The 9,096-nt window shown below is 38.2% G+C and overlaps 1 long non-coding RNA gene across 2 annotated transcripts; it reads left to right on the top strand.

Annotated features, from left to right (window-relative positions):
* The first annotated feature begins 417 nt into the window (after positions 1 to 417).
* On the top strand, positions 418 to 6,840 carry LOC139720259 (uncharacterized). Of its 2 annotated transcripts, none has more exons than XR_011710158.1 (5): positions 418 to 1,063; positions 3,830 to 4,100; positions 4,560 to 4,704; positions 5,417 to 5,511; positions 6,156 to 6,840. It is a non-coding gene; the product is annotated as an uncharacterized lncRNA (long non-coding RNA). The 2 variants fall into 2 exon arrangements; XR_011710159.1 differs by having other exon boundaries at positions 5,417 to 5,497.
* Positions 6,841 to 9,096: the final 2,256 nt, after the last annotated feature.

Consider the following 9,096-nt stretch of genomic DNA (forward strand, 5'->3'; position numbering starts at 1 on the left):
AACACAAGTAGGCCTATACACACACGCATACACATCCATAACGCATCTATAACAAACACAAGTAGGCCTACACACACATACACATCCATAACAAATCCATAACACAAGTAGGCCTACACACACATACACATCCATAACAAACACAAATACACACACACACACACACTTACTGAAGGCCCCCACCTCAACCTTAATTAGGAATACAATAATTTGAATGGGACATAGTGAATATATGCCTGCACACACAAACACACACACACACACACACACTTTCTCTCTCTCTTTCACACAAAGTCCTGAACATATCACACATATTAATGAATACATGTACTACAGAGTATATATTCTATGCATTTAATCTTGTCATGGGATCACACACAACCTAAATGGGTCAATTACTGGCCTGACTAGCATTAAACTAGTCGAGCACGGTTAGTAAAAATTGCTATACGAACATGATGATAGTAAAATGCGGCAATGCAGCTAGTAATGCTCTGCTGGATTAAATCAGGCCATGGTTTACTAACCCAAAGCTAGTCAATCAAGTCTGACTAGCATAAAATTGTATGCTGTACTAGTTTGCAGTGTATACGCCAAGAATTAGTCAAAGTGGAGGAACTAGTGTAAAGCTAGTCGAAGTGGAGAAACTATCATAAACTCGTTGATCTTACGAAAACAGCGCATGTTAGTAAAACTGAAGGAACTACCGTGAACTAGTAAGTCAAGCTGGCAGAACTAGGGTGAATTCCAGTGAATACATATTTGAATGCATTTGGTTAGGCCAATAGAAATTGAGAATTCCCCTGTCATGTGTTTACTTTAAGCCAATCACCAGCCGCAATTTCCCCTGGTTTGGGCGCGGGAAGGTTTACCTGAGCGACGCGTCTGTCGCCTGTGCGTGGACGTACTGTGTGCATGTGTATACGATGTGCTGTGCGTGTATTATATGCATAGGATTTACGTGCGTGTGCAATCGTGAGAATCAGAGCCTGGATGTAATGGACGTGAGAAAATTTCTGTCTTCAAATGGAGTGGGGCGGAGATATTATTCACATTTTTGAAGGTAAGCAAACCATAGATCGATCTAATTATAACTTGTTGAGTTTTTCCAGTATTATGGGCTACTACCTCTCCGTAAACGACCATCTAAGTTACCTTACGAATAACCCCGGGCCCGGGACGCTCCTTGTAACGTTAGTGTAACAGTTACACAGTTAGCTATGGGGCTGGTCGCAGTTACCTTACCATAAACACCTAACAGCTAGAATCCGAGGCCGAAACTCAACTGTTAGGTGTTAGGATCTAATACTACAGTAATACTTTGAGTCTTTGTGCATGTTGGGATGGGGCTCGGCCTATTCGCGGACTATTTCATAAGTCTTTAACTTTTTAACGTTAGAAACGCATTTTTCAAACAAAATAGAGTCTAGACCAGGTTATGATTTCCAAAATTAACAAAAATGAGTGACGAATGTAACCGTCATTGACATTGTACATCTGACATTGTAACTGTGTGAGGGGGCTACTTGTACTTTTGTAGGCACCTATAGAGCGAAGTTGAAAAAATGCCTCTCATGATACATCGATCATCAGGAGCTATCTTCTAATAGAGTTCTAAAAGTTCTAACGTTAACATTATGCGTTTCAGAAAATATTGGGACACACTAAACTCTGAGTCTACATTCTCCAGAACATTAGTCGTAGGCCTAACGTTAACTACTAACAGTGTAATGTTAGATCTTAGAGAAACTAATAGAACTAGACACGGTCTAGTCTACATGTACTTAAGTTGGGGTTCTACCGAGGTAGGGCTTACTCTAAGTCTAACTGTAAAAGTCTAACCGTTAGTCTAAACAAGTCTCACAACCGTTGGCGTTAATTGTAGGCCCTACTCATTTATTCTATTCCAACTAGAACAGCATTAACGCAAAATAGGCCTACTATTACTAACGGGTTAGGCCCAACTAGTATTAGTAGGTAGTCTAGAACTCCGGTTAGGTCCCCACTCACCCTTCACCGCTATAGCTGGGGACTTCTTTCAACCTCCATAGACTTTGCGCATTAGTGGAGACACACACGCAGAATGAGAGGGGACCGATATCACGATTTAGCCCTAGAACGTAGTAGAAGCAGAACCTAGACCACTGTTAAACATCTAGGGCCTACATTGAACGGTTTTCCAGGATAAGCTATATCCTAGGGCCTAGGTCCGGTTCTCATTGCGGTATTATAGACCTAACGTTAGGCCTACAGTGCAGTGGTATGAACTCTACATGGACTACAAGCATAGCATCATGCACACAGAGATGATCACTGTAAAGTATGTAGAGGGAGACGTCTGGTCGAGTTTAGACCACGGTTAGAGATCGACGTATATAAAGCTGTGCTATAATTAACCCTATTTTAACTGGGGGGTCAAATTGACCCCCTTCTCGACATTTCACGCCATGATTCCGCAACGCGCAAAGATTTTGCCGCGTCATTTCATGACTTTTTTTCATTGAAGTCTCCCGCATATTTTGAGACCAAATTTGCGACGTCCGGGTACACCGTTTTGAAGTTACGCAATGTTTTGCATATGCATGTCAACCTGAAAACAGCTCAAATTCATGATTTCTGTGCAAATCCTATGCAAATTGTGGTTTGTTTGTTTGTTTTTTTTTGGTTAATTGATATAAATTAGATTATTTCAACTTTTAACCATTGAAATTAATCAATTCTAATGTAGATAAGCTTGAAAAAGTGCCTGCAACAAATTTTGGAAAAAAAACAAACAAACAATGGAAAACAAAAGATCGAAAAAACAGTAAAATACATGAAAAATTAACAAAACAATAAAAAAACAAAAGAAACTGATTTTGACTGCGCTATTTTTTTAAAAGAAAATTGTTTGATGTGTCTTGAGGAACTCTGACACAAAAATTTAGCAATCCTTCAGTCTTTTTGTTGGAGTTATATGTAAAAATATAATTCCATGCATAAATTTGCATAATTAATTTATTCAAAAATATAAAATCAAGATTTTTTCTATTGTATGACCGTGTAATCTTGTAGTTGACATCCGGCTCTATTTTCAGGCAAAATTTTGCGGCGATCGCGCGATCGGCGGCCGAGATCTGAAGGGGGGGGGGGGGGGGGGGGTCAAATTGACCCCCCCCCCCCCGTAAAAACTTGGTCTCCAATAGCCCAGTTGAAATAGGGTTAATGCAATAGACTAGAAGCGTCTAGAAACTCTACATTGCTATTGAGTCGACAGCCGAATCACTGACACTGTGTTGCCAGAAGGTGATCTCGATTGATACGGTAATAAAAAAAAAAAAAAATGGTGAAATTAGGTGATTTATATGATTGTGATGACCTATGTAGTAAAAAGGACTTTTATTTGCCACCACATTCGAGCATCCACACAGCTGGGAGAATACCATAGTGCTATTGCACTCCCACGTCATGTGTGGCAATCATCTAAGTATTAAGAAATACGATGCATGCACTGTTAAGTGTTAGTCCACTGTGACATCACACTTCTAGCTGAAGATCAACGTGCTCACACATCATGGAGATCGATCCCCCTTTTTAGCAGACGACAACGGGTACTATATTTGAACATTGTTTTTTATGAAAGTTACAGGTGACCTTAGGCATTGAAATTTGGCAGAGATCATCTTTGGGTCTTTCTAAATATGCTGATCGATGTAGCTAAAAAGTAATTTCTAGCTTTTCTATTGATGCACACTTAGTATTTGTGTGAACAAAACGGAACTGCATATTGTCTTGTGGAGATGAGTTCTAAATCCATTTCTGAACATTGTGTTTTCATGCTTTCCTCCAGATAAAAAGACGTAACATGACAGTTCTTCGGGAGTGATGGTGATTTAAAGGAACTCGGTATAGGGGTCATCATTTTGAGAACGAAGACAGATTGATAGCTGTACAGTCTCTGTCACACCACGAGGGTGCAGATCACCAGATTGAAGAAGTACATGTAACAGATGTGGCCAACGACTAGCCATTGAATGCAGGGTTGACGAATGCTGGAAACACCGGGCCAACATCAGCGAAGGAGCCTCTGAGATATGGACTTCCATTGCACTAACCCTGCTGTAAGCTATTCTGTTGTTTTCCACGATGATTAATGAAGGGAGACTAGTTTGAAATTGATTCACATTTATTTTACATTCTAGAGTCTCAGTAATTACATAAGAGGCTACATTAAGAGACTGAAAGCTTTGTTGGTTTTGTTTTGTTTGAAGAAATGATTTTCAAGTATTAATTATTCTTCATGGAGCAGTTTTGGAGCTGTCCTTCTCTCTGAAAATGAAAGCCTTGAGAGGTTAGTACTCGTATTTAAGAAAAATGTGTACTTGCTGTATCGACAGAAGTGAAAACCATGTTATGGTCAGTCTTGAGTTGTGTAAGTAGAGCTGAACGTTGCTTATGGCAAATATGTATATTAAATGATTTTGCACTTCAAGTTTATAATGTAAACTGGAGGGACCTATTATCCTCATGCCATAATTTGTATGATTTGTAAAACCTTTAAATTTTACTTATTTGCCCAGGAATTCAACACACACATCACTCCAAGGGGGAGGAGATACTTCAATAGCTGATGGAAGGAGTTCTGACTGCTCCAAGGAGACACCTGCTTATCCAGATCATCGTAGCATATTTCTTGTTGATAATGGAAGCAGAAAACTGTACAGCGTAAGTTCAATTGTTTGAATACTGGTCTGGAAAACCAGTTTCCCATTGTCATGTCTTGTACTATACATTTCCATGCAATATAGCACCATCTAATTTGCCTGTTCACTTTTGTTTTTGTCTTCTCAAATATAGAGAATAACAGTCTAAAATGTGCCCCCCCCCCCCAAAAAAAAAAAAAAAAAAAAAAAAAAATGAAGGGACCGGTAAGTATAACGTTGTAAATGAAGTGATGGTTATAGATTTAAAAATAAAGACTGATATACTTGTATGAAACATGTAAACAGAGTGTACCTACAAGACTCCGCGCTGACTTATTTTCTTGGTAGCCCCATTGGGCCACATGTAAATGATAATAGTCCTAATACTTATGATATAATTATAATAATGATGAATAAAAAAAAATGGAAATTGATTTGCCATAAAGTTCGATGGATAATCACATCTTGTATTTTTCTACTAACTGTGCACATCCACACTTAACCCATCTGCATGAAATTTTCATTTGTATTAACTGATATTTGGTGTAAGAAGCACATGAATAAATGTACTTGAAACAGCGGTACTGAATAGCAATAGAAATTAATGCCAAGAAAAAAAAACCATGAAAATAGTTCAGCCCTTAAAAGATTGAAATGAGGGTCAATTTTTTGATGTTATATATTTGCTTCGTAGAATATGATTAACATTCTTCTTGCTTCCTTTTTAAATTCAGATACCCAAGTAGTGAGCAAAAGACGCGTTGAAGCCAAGGCAGTTGCGATGCAGTACCCCACTTTGTGAGACACCACACAAGGTGCACAAGGATATGTAAGTTTATACTCATAAGTTTATGTGATCTACAACTTTTTAGCCCTCTTTAGCAGAAAGCTTAAGTGACATACATGGTATCTTATTCATCTAGCTTTTAAAAACTTGAACATTTTCAACTTTTCTCCAGAGATAGTGGACAGAATTCAACCATACTAGGAGTTGATCATCCTTGTTTAGTTAGGGGGCAAGGACCCAAAGTTGTTCAGGATATGGTCATGAGCCCCCCCCCCCCCCCCAAAAAAAAAAAAAAAAAAAAAAAATGGCCTTTACAGGGAAATTAATTGCATCTATGTCTTAATTAAATCATTGGGCAAATATACAGGCAATGTGGGGGCTTTTGATAATCTTTGATGTACATGTTCATAGATGTCTAATAAATTTTGTGTGCAGATTGGTCTGATTCCATGACTTAGGTTGGATGTACGTAAACTCCAACGTAACGTAATGTAACGTAAGCTCCAACATGCCAGTTGCGCCGTTCATTTATTATAAACCTATTCTCGTTTTCTTCCATAAGAATGCCACTACATGTATTTCTACTGCTATCAGATCTTCATCAGTTATAGTCAACTCTGTGCCAAAGTGAAATTTGTTGAGACTCGAGAAAAAGCTTTGACCTACAATGCATTCTTATATTTCAGGAGTACCTGTATGACAAGGATCTCGGGATTCATTGAGTATCGTTTGGAGACCTTGAGGAGCTATGACACCACTCATCAACTCAGGCAGAGTGAGAGTAGTTGCAGCTCCCACCAAGCCCCTGACTGAACACAATTCCAACGTTAGATTAGAAGCCAACGAGAAGAGACAGCTACCATCGGTGTATAGGCCTACGTACATATCCTTGCTTTTTCCTCTTTTGAGATACATTAAATGCTCCTCTGAAGTTGGAACTTACATTCTTGTTGAAGAGTCAGCCTCATCAGGCTCATCTGTAGTTGAACATGAAGCTGTTACCAGGACGTACTGCAGCACTTCAACACTAAAAGTAGAACAGGGCTCGTCGATGAAAAGAGTTTGTTTTGAAACTTCAAGCTGCCCTGAAAACAACCTTATTATAGGGAAGATTTTATTTTCCCAAACAACTGGCAGTATTCACCAAATATTGTGATGACACAAAACGATCCAAATTCTGTATGTTCATCCATGCTTCCTTCCATGTGTCCATCTGTTACAGTTTCAGTAACTTTTTTGAACTTCAATCGTAACCAAACTTGGATAATAGGTGCACTATGGTAACTTTCCCCTTATGACACACTTTGAAGTCACATGACAGGGTCAAAGCCTCAAAAGTAAAAAAACAAGGTCATTTGAGGTATAATTGTTAGTTTATTTTGCTTAACTGTTTCAAATTTTGTCAATTAGTGCTAGTTGATATTTGATTTGAATATTAGATGATCAAATATCAGTAACACAATAAACTGCCTTTAGTCAGAAACTGGCTTTCTGGTGAAAAAAAAAATGATCTATTTTTAGGACAGTATGGTCGATCCATGTACTGTTTTCAAAATGTGGTCTTAACAACTGCTAGTGAAGTGGGTAATGTTCATTGTGTCTATTCTAAACTCAACTGAGCCAAAGGCTTGAGTGAGCTATTGCGATCGATCGCTTTTTGTTCGTCATGCGTCGTGCATAGACTTTTACATTTTCATCTTCTTCTCAAGAACTGGTGGGCGGATATCAACCAAACTTGGTGGGGATCATTCTTAGGGGGTAGGGACCAAAAGTTGTTCATGTGGAGCATGTGGCCCAGGGGGACAGCCCCAAGGGGAAAAAGGGGGTAATCTTTAAAAATCTTCTTCTCCAGACCCCAAAACAATGCAGTTAATATGTTATTTGTAGATCTATACATTTACCTATAAAGAATATAGTTTGTTCATGGAAAGACCCAAGTTTCGGTGGTGGGGGCCAAGGGGAAAAAACACATGACCATCTTCTTCAAACCGGAGTCCAGATTTCAGTCAAACTTGGTTGGGATCATCCTTAGTGGGTAGGGTCCCAAGGTTGTTCATGTTGAGCATGTGGTCGAGGGGGGGGGGGCGGCAAGGGAAGATGGGAGAAACTTTTGTGCTCCAGATCCAAAAGCATTATAGGCAAGATATGGTGTATGTGGATATCTTTATAGGTGAAGAATATACGTTCATGACAATGCCTCAATACCTATGATAACCTCCTTGGAGCTCGGGGGGGGGGGGGGGGCAGAGGCTAGGGCCCCCAAGAGAGGAAAAAAAATCTTGCTCTCCAGACCCGAAAGCATTACAGTCAAGATACGTTTTAAGTAGATACCTTAAAGATAAAGAATATTCATGAAATGTTGTTCATGACAATACCACGGAAAACCCCTTTGGATAGACTGTTTTGTGTACTAACATCGGTCTTGTACTAGTCTGATTTCATACCTTGATACCACCTTCAGAAATGCATCCTTTCTGTACAAAATGGCATGATATAAAAAGAAAGTCAAAATCTGAAATTTTTAGAGAATTTTTTCCGTTTGTTGTATTTTTAGATCAGATTAATACATTACATGTACCTACATTTGTATTGGATGTTACATCACTGCAAGCCTCATTACATCTTATTCTTATGGACAGTAATGTGTTTGTGTGTGAAAGTTTATGAAATATACTCTGTAATAACGAAATTGTATAGGAACCACACACATTATCTCAATGAGTTATTACTATATGCCTATGTTATAATCATTTGTAAGAAAGCAACCAGAGTCAGATTTCTCTAATTAAATTCCAAAATACATGTACTGTACATTTAGTACACAATCCTTGGGAATGAATTTCTGCTTTAGTTTCAGACTTTGCCTTGCGGCTACTCCTTGACACAGATTTCGAGTTGTATAGCCACATATAATTTATAGTTCTTAATACACTGTACAATAAAACATGCGTTATGAAGCTGAAATAATGAGAAGGATGAGAAAGACTCAAATCAAGTTTGTAGCCCATATTATACCAAAATTATGAATTATAATAAATTTGCTCTCATAGTGTTAAGTTGACTTGGTCATATGATTAAAGCTTTTGTGACTTGATTTGAGATAATTATCATTGAGAAATTTATAATGCATTTGGAGTTGGATTATTATACCTGTCCTAGCTGTAAGAAAAAACCAAAATCAACTGCCTAGTTCCTAGTATAGCAAAGTTATTCACATAATTAAAAAAATCGCTCCCATAGACTTCATGTGTACCGTTTCTCTCCCCTCTCCCCCTCACCTCCCCCGCACCTTCATCGTTTTTTTTTTTTATTCTATCACTTGCCGTGTCACAAGTTCATGTGCTTAATGAGCTCATATAACAATGAATCATAACATAATTTTTTTTTTTTGGTCCACCCTTTTGGGTTGCAAGTTCACAACACATGGCCATTTACGGGTTCAATTTTATATAAATGTTGTATATAAGGAGATATGCAGTTGTAGAGCTCGACTCTTGATTTATTTCATGCTTCCCATTGTGCATTGAGTGTTTTTATGTAACCCTGTATATTCATATGTTTATTCAATGCTGCAATTCAATTTCTTTTCAATTATGTAAGATTCATTTGTGATATTCATGATGCCTA

Source organism: Diadema antillarum, unplaced genomic scaffold (genome assembly GCF_040938485.1).
Source record: "Diadema antillarum isolate AM-2024a unplaced genomic scaffold, OU_Dant_1.0 scf00000125, whole genome shotgun sequence".
Taxonomy (NCBI): Eukaryota; Metazoa; Echinodermata; class Echinoidea; order Diadematoida; family Diadematidae; genus Diadema; species Diadema antillarum.